This window comes from Phyllostomus discolor, chromosome X (genome assembly GCF_004126475.2).
Source record: "Phyllostomus discolor isolate MPI-MPIP mPhyDis1 chromosome X, mPhyDis1.pri.v3, whole genome shotgun sequence".
In the NCBI taxonomy this organism is placed as follows: Eukaryota; Metazoa; Chordata; class Mammalia; order Chiroptera; family Phyllostomidae; genus Phyllostomus; species Phyllostomus discolor.
Genome location: NC_050198.1, coordinates 83,322,324 through 83,335,103, shown reverse-complemented (window position 1 = coordinate 83,335,103; position 12,780 = coordinate 83,322,324). Strand labels below are relative to the sequence as shown.

General features: G+C 40.5%; 1 pseudogene; it reads left to right on the top strand.

Moving 5' to 3' along the window:
- The first annotated feature begins 2,219 nt into the window (after positions 1-2,219).
- LOC114505366 lies at positions 2,220-2,619 on the top strand (annotated as a pseudogene).
- The last annotated feature ends 10,161 nt before the right edge of the window (positions 2,620-12,780 follow it).

The following is a 12,780-nucleotide window of genomic DNA, read 5'->3' as shown; positions in this document are numbered from 1 at the left end:
TTCTCAACTAGACTGTAAGGTTTAAAAGGCCAGGAATCATATTGTATATGTATGAGTGTACATATTATGGGAGAATGATGATATATAATTAATGAGCACAAACTCTGAAGTAGGCGGGCCTACCTTCTGCGCCCAGAATTTCCACTGATTTACTGTGTGTTCTTAGCCATGGTGCATAATCTTTTGGAGCCTCAGTTTCATCATCTGTATTCCTCATGCTAGTAAAAACCTACCTACCTTCAGGCATTGGGGGATGAAATGAGTAAACAGCAGAAATGTACCTGGTAAATAACAGGCCCTCAATGAAACACCCTTTTCCTTTAGAATCTCCCTACCCACCCCCACCCCACCTAGCTCCAGGCCTGTACATTTTAAATGCTAAATAAAAATAGGCTAGGTGGATGATTGTTGACCTTGATGGTCCTGACTAAAATGCACTCTATTTTATTTTATTTTTATTGATTTTTAGAGTGAGGGAGGACAGAGAATTATCAGTCTGTTGTCCCACTTATTCATGCATTCATTGGTTGCTTCTTGTGTGTGGCCTGACTAGGTATCAATCCACAGCCTTTATGTATTAGAATGATGGTTTAACCAACTGAACTACCCAACTGGGGCTAAAATGCCTTTTTTTTTACTGCAATGTCTATTTTATTTTAACATGTACAGCATGTCTAAACTGCATTTTAAGTTACCAACTCTCAATGTGTTTTTTTCTGTTTTTCTAAATGTCAAAGCAAATCATTCTTGTTATGTAAATTTGTGAAAAACACGGGAATGTACATATAAAATCTAGCACTTCCTGACCAAACAGATGAAAATGGTGAGAACTCTCTGTCTGAGACCAAATCCTTGCCCCATCTCCACCCCCTTCTCAATGGTTCACAAAATGGATCACATGCTCCTTATGTTGAAGTGACCAGTTATGTGCTCTCATGCCTCCTTGAAAGACAGAAAATTATGTTTTTGCCATTGATTTAGCCATGTAAAGTCACCTTGTTGCCCTTTTCTGGGTCTGAAGCTGCTGTCTCCAAAAGTGCCATTTCATTGTGCTTTATATCAGTTAGTGCTGGAGAAACCTTCAACAGTTTGTGTACAAAACTGCTTTTAAATTTTATATTATTTTAAAAGTTTGCTTCCTTGGGGTTGGGGCACATTGGCCACTCCTTCTGGCTTAGAAAGCTCTCAACAGGCTGGGCTGGCAGTGTGCTGATCTTCAAGTTTCTTTCCTACCCAGTACCCCCTTACTGGTGAAGTTTCTGTGAGGTCTGTTAGGTTCACATCCTGCAGCCTCCTGGCTTAAAATATACTCTCTTTTAGTGTGGTCTCTTTGGGCCAATTGGGAGAAAGAGAAACCAATAGTGAAACTATTTTGACACTGAAAATTGACCAATGTCCTTTTAAAATAAAGAACCAGTCCCTCCAACCCTTAGGGGAGAAAAAACACCTAGCACTAGCACTTCCCTTTCTGCCACCAAGTGGCTAGCAGGTGAGGCTCATGTTCACTCAAGATTTGGCTCCATTTTGTACCTTTTAAAAAAATGTTTATTGATTTTAGAGACAGAGAGGAAGGGGAAGAGAGAGATCAATTTGTTGTCCCACTTATTTACTCATTGATTGCTTGATTCTTGTATGTGCCCTGACTAGAGATTGAACATGCAACCTTGGTGTATTGGGATGACGCTCTAACCAACTGACCTACCTGGTCATGGCTCCATTTTGACTTCTTAATGGTAGTTACAAAACAGTCATGGAGATGTGAAGTACAGCACAGGAAATACAGTCAATAAGATTGTAATAACTCTGTATGGTGCTAGATAGGTCCTGGAAATGTTGGGGGGAACACTTTGTAAAGTATATGATTGTCTAACCACCATGTCTGTGCCTGAAACTAATACAAAATTATATCAAGTATAAACTGTAACTGGAAAATAACATGTAAAAGAGCCCTGGCTGTGTGGCTCAGTGGATTGAGTGCCAGCCTGTGAACCAGGGGGTCACCGGTTCGATTCCCAGTCAGGGCACATGCCTGGGTTGCAGGCCAGGTCCCCAGTAGGGAGTGTGTGGAAGGCAACCACACATTGCTGTTTCTCTTCCTGTGTTTCTATCTCTCTCTTCCCCTCTGTCTAAAAATAAATAAAATCTTTAAAAAATAACATGTAAAAGAAAAGATTCTCCTCACCTGTTATCACCACCATGGTTACTGTGTTACCACCACCATGGCCAAGGAAGGCATTGCTACTGGAGGTGTAGTGGACATTAGTACTGCTTTATGAGAGGTGCTGAAGACCACAGTCATTCACAAGGGCCTAGCACAAAAAAATTCACCAAGCTGCCAAAACCTCAGACCAGTACTAAGCGCATCTGGGTGTACCTGCATCCATCCAACCGAAATGAGTCTGTATATGCCAGTTGGTGGAGACCCTTTGTGCTGAACACCAAATCAACCTAATTAAAGTTGATTACAACAAGAAATTAGGGGAATGGGTAGACCTCTGTAAAACTTAGAAGGGAAAACCTCATAAACTGGTTGGTTGCAGTTGTGTGATAGTTAAGGACTATGGCAAAGAGTCGTAGGCCCAGGATGTCATCCAGAAGTATCTCAAATTCAAGAAATGAACAAATAAAATACTTGGCTCTTGTTCCTCAAAAAAAAAAAAGTCTATGTATTGAATCACATTTATTGATTTGCAAATGTTGTACCAACCTTACATTCCCAAAATAATCCCACTTGATCATGGTGTATAATCTTTTTGATGCATTGCTGTATTCAGTTTGCTAATATTTTGTTGAGGATTTTAGCAGTTATGTTCATATGGGATATTGGCCTATAATTTTCTTTCTTTGTAGAGTGTCTTTATCTGGTTTTGGAATTAGGATAATGCTGGCGTGGTAAAATGATTTTGGGAGCCTTTCCTTCTCTTGAATTTTATGAAATAGTTTGAGAAGGAGAGGTGTTAGTTCTTCTCGGAATGCTTGGTAAAATTCACCTGTAAAGCCATCCAGTCCAGGGCTTTTGTTTGTTGGGAGTTTTTTCATTACTACTTCAATTTCACTAGGTGTAGCCTGTTTATTCAAATTTTCTGATTCTTCCTGATTTAGTTTCAGAGATTGTATGTTTGTAGAAATTTATCCATTTCATCCAGGTTGTCCAGTTTCTTGGCGTATGGTTGTTCGTAATATTTTCTTACAACTCTTTGTATTTCTTTGGTGTCAGTTGTTATTTCTCCACTTTCATTTCTGATTTCATTCATTTGGTCCTCTCTCTTTTTTTCTTAATGAGTCTGGTTGAAGATTTGTCCTTCTTGTTTATCTTTTAAAGATCCAGTTCTTGGATTCATTGATCTTTTATATCATTTTTTAGACTCTATTTTGTTTATTTATGCTTTGATCTTTAATATTTCCTTCCTTCTATTCACTTTGGGCTTTGTTTGTTGTTCTTTTTCAAATTACTTTAAATGTAAAGTTAGATTGTTTATTTGACCTTTTCTTGCTGTTTTTTTTGTTGTTGTTTGTTTTTTGTTTTGAGATGGGCCTGTAATGCTATGAATTTCCCTCTTAAGATTGCTATTCCAGTGTTCCACAGATTTTGGATTGTTGTGTCCCCATTTTCATTTATTTCAAGGTATCTTCTGATTTCTTCCTTGATCTCATTGTTGACCCATTCATTGTTTAGTAACATGTTACTTAGTTTCTTTGTCTTTGCATGTTTTTCAGTGTTCTTGTGATTGATTTCTAGTTTCATAGCATTGTGGTCAGAGAAGATGCTTGATATCATTTCAGTCTTCTTAAATTTATTGAAACTTGTTTTGTATCCTAACAGGTGGTCTGTCTTAGAAAATGTTCCATGAGCACTTGAAAAGTATATATTTCCTATTGTTTTGGGGTAAAATGCTCTGAAGATATCAATTAAATCCATTTGATGCAATGTATCATTCAAGGCCGCTATCTCCTTGTTGATTTTCTGTCTGTCCACTGAAGTCAATAAGGTATCCACCAATATATCTGATAAGGGGTTAATATCCAAAATTTATAAAGAACTTACAAAACTCAACACTAAAAAACAAACAACCCAATTTAAAAATGGGCAAAGGACTTGAATAGACACTTCTCCAAGGAGGACATACAGATGGTCAATAGACATATGAAAAGATGTTCAACATCACTAATCAATCAGAGAAATGCAAATTAAAACCACAATGAAGTATCTCTGTCAGAATGGCCATCATCAGTAAATCAACAAACAACAAGTGCTGGTGAGGACATGGGGAAAGGGGAACACTGTTGCACTGTTGGTGGGAATGCAGATTGGTGCAGCCACTGTGGAAAGCAGTATGGAGATACCTTAAAAAAATTAAAAATGGATCTGTCTTTTGACCCAGTGATCCCACTTCTGGGAATATATTTAAAGGAACTCAAAATACTACTTCAAAAGAACATAATAACCCCTATGTTCATTGGAGCATTACTTACAATCGCCAAGATATGGAAGCAGCTCAAGTGTCCATCAGTAGATGAGTGGATAAAACAACTATGGGACATTTACACAATGGAATACTACCGGACATAGAAAAAAAGAAAATTTTACCCTTTGTAACAGTATGGCTGCACCTGGAGAACATTATGCTAAGTGAAATAAGCCAGTCAGAGAAAGACAAATACCATATGATCTCACCTATAAGTGGAATCTAAAGAAAAAATTGAACTAACAAGCAAAATAGAGACAGACTCATACAGAACAGAGGACAGCTAAGAGGGGGGAAGTTAGGAGGTAGAGGGATTTAGCAAAAAGGAAAAAGGACTCAAGAACATGTACAACAATGTGGTGATTGCGGTAGGGGGAGCAGGGTATAAGGGGACTAAATGATAATGGAAATAAATACAATAGTCCTGGCTGGTGTAGCTCAGTGGATTGAGCATGGGCTGAGAACCAGAGGGTTGCCAGTTCGACTCCCAGTCAGGGTACATGCCTGGGTTGTGGGCTAGGTCACCAGTGGGGGCCATGTAAAAGTCAACCACGCATTGCTGTTTCTCTCCTTCTCTTTCTCCCTCCCTTGCCCTCTCTCTAAAATAAATAAATAAGTCCTTTAAAAATAAATAAATACAATAAATTTTTTTATGTCTAAAACATATTCTGTAAGACATTCACCCAGCAATATAACATGTTGATACTAACAGTTTGGAGTATTTCCTTCCAGATTTTACATATATATATATATATATATATATATATATATATATATATATATATATCATTCATATATGACCATAATGATTATGTATTAATTATCTGTGTCTCTGAAAAAAATAAGCCAGCTGGGTTTTCTTCCTTGCTGAGTACTGAGTGTGGGGCTTCTGCAAACCCAGGCCTTGAAAGCAGCCAAATTAAGACATCTCTCTGGTTCCGTGCTCACCACTGTTACTTCAATCTCCAAATGATGTGTACTGCATAACCACATTTTCAAAGATTCTGTACAGAGTAGAAAATGATGAAATAAGAATACATTTGCACTAGTGAGCAGTCAAACATAATCTATATTTCACACTCAACATTTTTTTTTTTAGTGAAATAATGAGTTGAGCTAAGGGGCTAGGAGACAAATGCCTTTGAAAACTTGACTCTGGCTTTGTCTACTACAAACTGTCTAAGCTTGGCAGAGTTTCTACTTTAAGTGAGAGAAAGAGAGAGTAGGTACTGGAAATTGAGCAGGAGACACATTCTTTCATTGATCTAGGGGAGAGTAAAACATGTTTAACCAACCAAATCCATATGATGTCACTATGCTGGAACTAAGAGGAGCTGGTATGCTGAAGGAGGCAGTGGTGAAGCTCTCAGACACTGGGCCTTCAAATAGGTGAGGATTTAGAAGTCAAAATTCTTTTTTTAAAAAAGATTTTATTAGCCCTGGCTGGCGTAGCTCAGTGGATTGAGCACGGGCTGGGAAACAAAGTGTCTCAGGTTCTATTCCCAGCCAGGGTACATTCCTGGGTTGCAGGCCATAACCCCCAGCAACCGCACATTGATGTCTGTCTGTCTGTCTCTCTCTCTCTCTCCCCCTCCCTTCTCTCCCTAAAAATAAATAAATAAAAAATCTTAAAAAAATAAATAAAAATAAAAAATTCTACTAAATTAAAAAAAAATTATTTATTTTTAGACAGGAGAAGAGAAGGAGAAAGTGAGGGAAACATCAATGTGCGGTTGCCTGTTGCACACCCCCCACTGGGGACCTGGCCTGCAACCCAGGCATGTGCACTGACTGGGAATCGAACCGGCACCCTTTGGGTTGCAGCCTGTAGTCAATCCACTGAGCCACACCAGCCAGGGTAGAAGTCAGAATTCTTATTAGGTCTTGCTCAGCAGCCTTCTGGGACAACCTATTCAGATTCAAACTGGGATTCTGAGGAACCTCAGCCCCATCTCCCAAAATAATCTGGGTATGTGGGCCATTGGTTTCTCCAATCTTTCTATGCCCAGGGCTGACTCCCAGGCTTTCATGATCTGTATAAATGCTGCTTCTCTTCCTCCTTTGTCCATATCTTGCTCTTGATCCTGAAGGTGCTAGGTTTAAAGTAGAAAGACATGACTTTAAACTCTCCTTTCTGCTACTTGTAGTACATATGAGGCCTTGGCTGCAACACTGAACCCCCTGTACTGTCAGCTTCCACATCTGTAAAATAAGAATAATGATATTACACCTCTCCTTCGGTTTTTAGCCTCCAAAAAGTGGGCACAGGGAAAGTGTTCACTAAATAAGAATCAGGGTAGAGGGTTCCCCCTTCCCTGTACCCAATAGACTGTGTCATTTTTTAAACTAATCTAAAATTTACTTCTCTTTTATCTCTCCCCCAAATCCTTGATGCTGATTTCGTGTCTGGAGTCCAGCCTCTTTTGCTTTCAATTGGTCCATACTGCTGCTTCTAAATGCATCCTTCTCACCCCTGCAGCTGGGACCACATGAAGGGGCTTAGCTCCACAATTCAAGCCCTGTCAAACTCATCCCCTACTGCCCCTTTCCCATTCCTTTCCTTTCCATAGTGTATTTTCATTCATTCTTCCACTCCACCAGTGCTTCTTTAACTTCATTACTGGGGCCACCTCCCAGTTTTTATTCACTAAGCCATCTTTCTTTATTCAAATCCCACTCACTTTGAAAGGCTTGCTTAAAAAACAAAAACAACAAAAAAAACTAGTTATCAAAGTCAAAGGAAGAAAAGTGTTTCTGTCACTGTAAATGAAAGCATAGTTACCCTGAAAAAAAAAAACCAACAACATTTTTTTCAAAGATAATAGCCTGAGCTCGAAAGGGTATGATAAAAAGATACTTGACACTCTCACTGGCTGCAGGTAAGAATGTTATATTGGTTCAACCCTTTGGGAAACACTTGGGCAAGATTTATGGAACCATAAATATTGTACATACCAAAAATTATGTACATATACATAAATATGTACATACTCATTAAGCCCATATGTCAATTTCTAGATGACTGAAGAAAATAGTAAAAAAAAAAGGAGTGAGAAAGCATTATGCTAATCTATATTCATTGCAGTGTTAATTACAATGTAAACATTGGAACCACCTAAAGGTCCAACAAGAAAATTATAAAATAAGTGAAACTGAATCCAATAGGTATAGTCTACAATTACTAAAATAGTAGCTGTGGAGTATCTACCTAGAAATGTTTATAGTGTGAAAAGCAAGACACCAAAAGAGTGTGTGTAGTTATAACTAAATATTAAAGGGAGCAAGCACTGGGAAAGGACTGAGGAAAAAACAAACAGGAAAATACCACCAGTGGCCGAGTTTAGGAGTTCTAATTAAGAATACGAACCAAAGTGTCACAGGTTCGATTCCCAGTCAGGCCACATACCTGGATTGCAGGCCATGGCCCCCAGCAACCGCACATATGTATATGAAGCCTGCCTGGAATTATAGAGTTCAGAACAAGCAGTTCCCTTCCCAGAGAATGACCACCACGCAGCAGCCCTCTACCCATGGCACAGTAATGAAACTTCCAAGAAACCAACCCGCAAAGGGACCCTGTTTTGGGATTCACTTCTTCTAAAGCTAGAGTCGGGAAAATAGGCTGGGCATGTGCCCCTCCTACGTGGGAAACACTTGCTAAACCTCTGGCTTGCAACAGAATACCTGGAGGAGCGGAAATCAGAAGCTGAGAGGAGCTGTGCCCCGGGGCAGTCCCCTTCCCCGCCCCCCAGCTTTGCTCCGCCACCTTGGCTGGCGGGCGGGTGGGGTAGGGAGGCAGGGAAGTTAAAGTAGAGTCAGGGAAGTAAAAAAAAAAAAACAAAAACTGTGGCTACACGCTTTAAGAGACAGTGAGTTGGGGCGAATACTTCTCAGGAAGCAAGTTTTAATGGCAATTTGGAAAACTGAAAGAAGCAATTCAGGTGTGTGTGCTCCAGCAGTGATTGCGAATTAGGGATTTTTCTAAGACATGGACTGGATCATGGAAACAAAGGAACTGGATTTGGGGCCAGAGTGTTTCAGGGCAGGGAAAGACGTAAAGTAACCAGAAGAGAACTCAGGTTTCTTGAGTGCTGCCTACTGTGTGCCAGACACTTTTTAAAAACAGCATCTCTTTAATTCCCAGGATAGCTCAGGCAGGAAGGTGTTACGGTTTCTCCTCCCCTTGATTTTATAGGGGAGGAGACTGAGGCTCAGAGAATAACTGTCCAAAGTTTCACACTGGCCAGTGGCAGACCCAGAAGGCAGACCTCCAAGATGTCCTACTACAGAGCTCGCCTTTGCCAGGAGGTGCTGCTTCTCTGAAATCCCCCTTTCTCGGCAATTTGTGGGTCATTGGGAAGCCCAGGTTGATGTCTCTCTGGGTTCTTTGCAATTTGGGACTCATTGTTATTTATTAATGGTACAATTATTTTTATTTCACTTGATTGTTCATTTCTATATTTCCTCCCAAGCTGGGAGCATTTGTGGAAAAACATTATCTGTGAAGTAAAGAACATGTAACTGTATACATAAAAGCTGTTTGCCCTGGGGCTTTATGCTTGAAACTGAAGTCTGCATGACCATTGAGTGTATTATCTGGATGATATCTAATACCACCACTTTAGAGTGTGAGAATGAACCCTTTTCTTAAAAGAAAAAATCAGAAAAGAATATTGACCTTCCTAATGTTTCCCAGCACAAAGAAATCCATCTACTGTAGATTCCAAGACAGACCAGACCAATATGTTGACATGCTGGGTTCAGATTTCATTCCTGAAAATCTGGAACCTTATGCTGTATAAATAACATGATCTTTTCCTTCGTTCGAATCCAGGGGGAAAACAATTGCTGGCAGATCTCAGAGTTGCCCTCCCCCCAACTGTCCCCACAAGTCCTAACTTGCTACTCACAAGTCATGACTCACATATTTTCATTTGAAGAGTTTTGAAATGTTCTGGAAATCATATGGGGAAAGAGAACTGAATCCTCCTGAGAAATAAAGTAAGGGGAAACTTTTTTTTTTAAAGAGAGGAAAAGAACATAAAATGAAATGTCTTGCATATATAAATGTACATTGAATTAGTAGGACTTGAATAGGACATTTTCTAGCCATTGATTTGTCAGATACAGAAGCACTCTTAGATATATCCTCATTTTTCCAAAGAACAAACTGGTGTACATAGAAGAAATATGCCCAAGGCCACAGAAGGAACTGGCTAACTTCTACTTCTGTTCATGGTCTCGCTTCTCTGGGCCAATCAGAAGATCAAGACATCACATTCTAGTCTTGGTAGAACAAATTTCTGCCTAAACTCATCTTACTTCCTGTTGAGAGCATTTGTATTCCTGAAGTTATTATTAGAAGTCATCATAATTCTAAATATGTTTAGATGTCTCAGAGTAGTGCTGCATTCCCTACTGTTTCTATTGAAGTCAAACCCTGATATATTTCTAGATTTTTCAAAAAGCAAGAGAGTTTCAGGATAGTGGCCATGCCTTACTTTTCTTTACATTTCACAGAGTGTTTAGTGCTGTGCTTTGCACCTTATGTCATTCATATAATCCAGTTAAATGAATGTAAATTAGCCTATTGGCTAATCCTAGGCTGTTTCCTGAGGTACATTCTCAGAGACAATGGAATATACTGTAGAGACAAAACTCAGTTGGAAGCTGAGTGACCTTGAGTGAATGATTGCAGTGTGTTGGGAGGAGAAGCAAGGCCTCTGACACTCCACGGACTTTTTCCATTCAGACATATTCCTGTCTGGTCCATCCTAGCCAATATGCCTTTCACCATTTTCCCATTATCTTTAAGACCAAGTCTAAACTCCTCATAGGGTCCTCTATGACCTGCCATATAGAACCCTATCTCACCCAAATGAACAATCAAGTGAAATAAAAATAATTGTACCATTAATAAATAACAATGAGTCCCAAATTGCAAAGAACCCAGAGAGACATCAACCTGGGCTTCCCAATGACCCACAAATTGCCAGGTGCCTCCCACTCCCACCAACCTTCACCCTATGCTGGTGCCACAGCAAAGTGTTTTCAGTCTTTGCTCCCCTACCCCAAGGCCAAACTGTTAGGTACCCCCATGCTTGTCCCTTAAACGTCCAGCTCTTACCCCTTCTTGGCTATTAAACGTCTACTCATCTTTTATTTAATTCCCATGTCATCTCCAGGCATCTTCCATTATTTCTGCATTCAGGGTGTAGCATTTCTTTTTCTATGCTCCCACAGCATCCTGTTACATGCCTGCACATAACACCTACCACATGGGTTGAAATGCATTGCTCAGATGTGTGTGTCACCTGGTAAAGTGTGATCTACTTGAGGGCAGGGATTAGAGCTTGCTCATTTCTGAGGCTGTGGCGTCTATCGCAGGGTCTGGCCTTAGTGGCCTAGCCCATTTAGTGATGTTTAAACTGCCCTGAGGAGTTTTAATGGCTATATTTATGCTGTTCAATATAGTAGCCACTAGCACATGTGACTGCTGAGCAGTTGGAATGGGGCTAGTGCAATTGATGAAGTATGTTTTTAATTTTCTTAACTTCAATCAATGTATATTTAAAAAGCTATGTGAGGCAAGTGGTTAGCATGTTGGACAGTACAATTCCAAATTAAACTTCAGCCCAATCAAGGCCCCAATCACCTTGCCATCTATAGATCATGGCCCTTGGTGACCTTTCTTTTAGCAAAGTGATTTTTAGAAAAAAAAAAACTAATATAATCAACTTCCTAAAAGGTTGGAAAATAAGGAAAGGGGGGAAAATGCATTATCTTTAATCTGAGGATTATTATAAGCATTGACACATTTTGGTGCATTTTTCCCCACTCTGCTCATCTTGTTCATTAGGATCTTGGGCCTTGTCAGAAGGCCTGTGAAGGACAACAGCAGATTTGTGTGCTACAGTGGAGCCCGGAAACCATCAGGGCAGCCATGGCTGGTTATCTGTGCCTCACACGAGTGCTCCAGGAGGGGTGATCATTCAGGATGAGGCTGCTCATTGTGGCAGCAGCAACCATGATGACATTCCAGGTTTTCTGTTTGTTTGTTTGTTTGTTTGTTTGTTTTTTTAAGATTTTATTTATTTTTAGAGAGGGAAGGGAGGGAGAAAGAGAGAGAGAGAGAGAAACATCAATGTGCAGTTGCTGGGGGCTATGGCCTGCAACCCAGGCATATGCCCTGACTGGGAATCGAACCTGTGATGCTTTGGTTCACAGCCCACGCTCAATCCATGGAGCTACACCAGCCAGGACTCCAGGTGTTTTTTAATTAAATTCTTTAAAAATTAGCCCTGGCTGGCGTAGCTCCGTGGATTGAGCGCAGGCTGCAAACCAAAGTGTTGCAAGTTTAATTCCCAGTCAGGGTACATGCCGGGGTTGCTGGCCATGACCCCCAGCAACCACACATTGATGTTTCCCTCTCTCTCTCTATCTCCCTCCCTTCCCTCTCTAAAAATAAATAAATAAAATCTTAAAAAAATAAAAAGTTAAAAATTGTTTTGAGAGAGAGAGAAGGAGAGAGAGTGAGAGAGAGATAAATTTGTTTTTCTGCTTATTTATGCATTCACTGGGTGATTCTTCTATGTTCCCTGACCAAGGATCAAACCCACAACCTTGGCATATGGGGATAAGACTCTAACCAACTGAGCTACCCGGCTAGGGCTGGCATCCCAGTTTTGACTCACCATGGGAAAGGGTCCTCTGTGTGTGCCAGTCTCATGTCCTGTCCTATTTGTTATCTTCTAAAAATTCTTGTCAGGAAGTGAAATCTGTAATATTGGAGTTGGAAATGCCCATAGCAATGAGCTACTCCAACCTACTTGGGCCAGAAACTGGAAGATAATTGGATCCTTGACCCTTGAGTCCCAGACCAGTGCTCCTTCCCCTCAATCACTGATCTTTTCACCAACCTCTCAGATCCAGTGACCAGGGACCACTCCTTCTCCTCCTCCCAGTACCGCCATGCCACAGCTGCTGAGGAGAGGTAGGAGAGGGGCAAAATCTGATGCACTAATCCTCTCCCAGATATTTTCCTCTGTTTCATTGGATCAGCAAAGTAGGAGCAAGTGCCCAAAGTAAACCTGGCCTATATCCTTCAGGAAACTCCTGCCAGATAGAGAGGCCAATATCACCCCTCTTTAGCGCTGGTTGCCATTATGAAAGGCCCCAATTGCCTGTTCCCATCATCCACTTCTTTGTGGGTCTTTTCGGGATGACCTGGCTGAAGCCTGAGTCCAGTTCCTTACCATGCAGGAAAGTTTCCCACAATGGCAGCAATCTTTTTAAAGGCTCCCAGAGGGAGGGC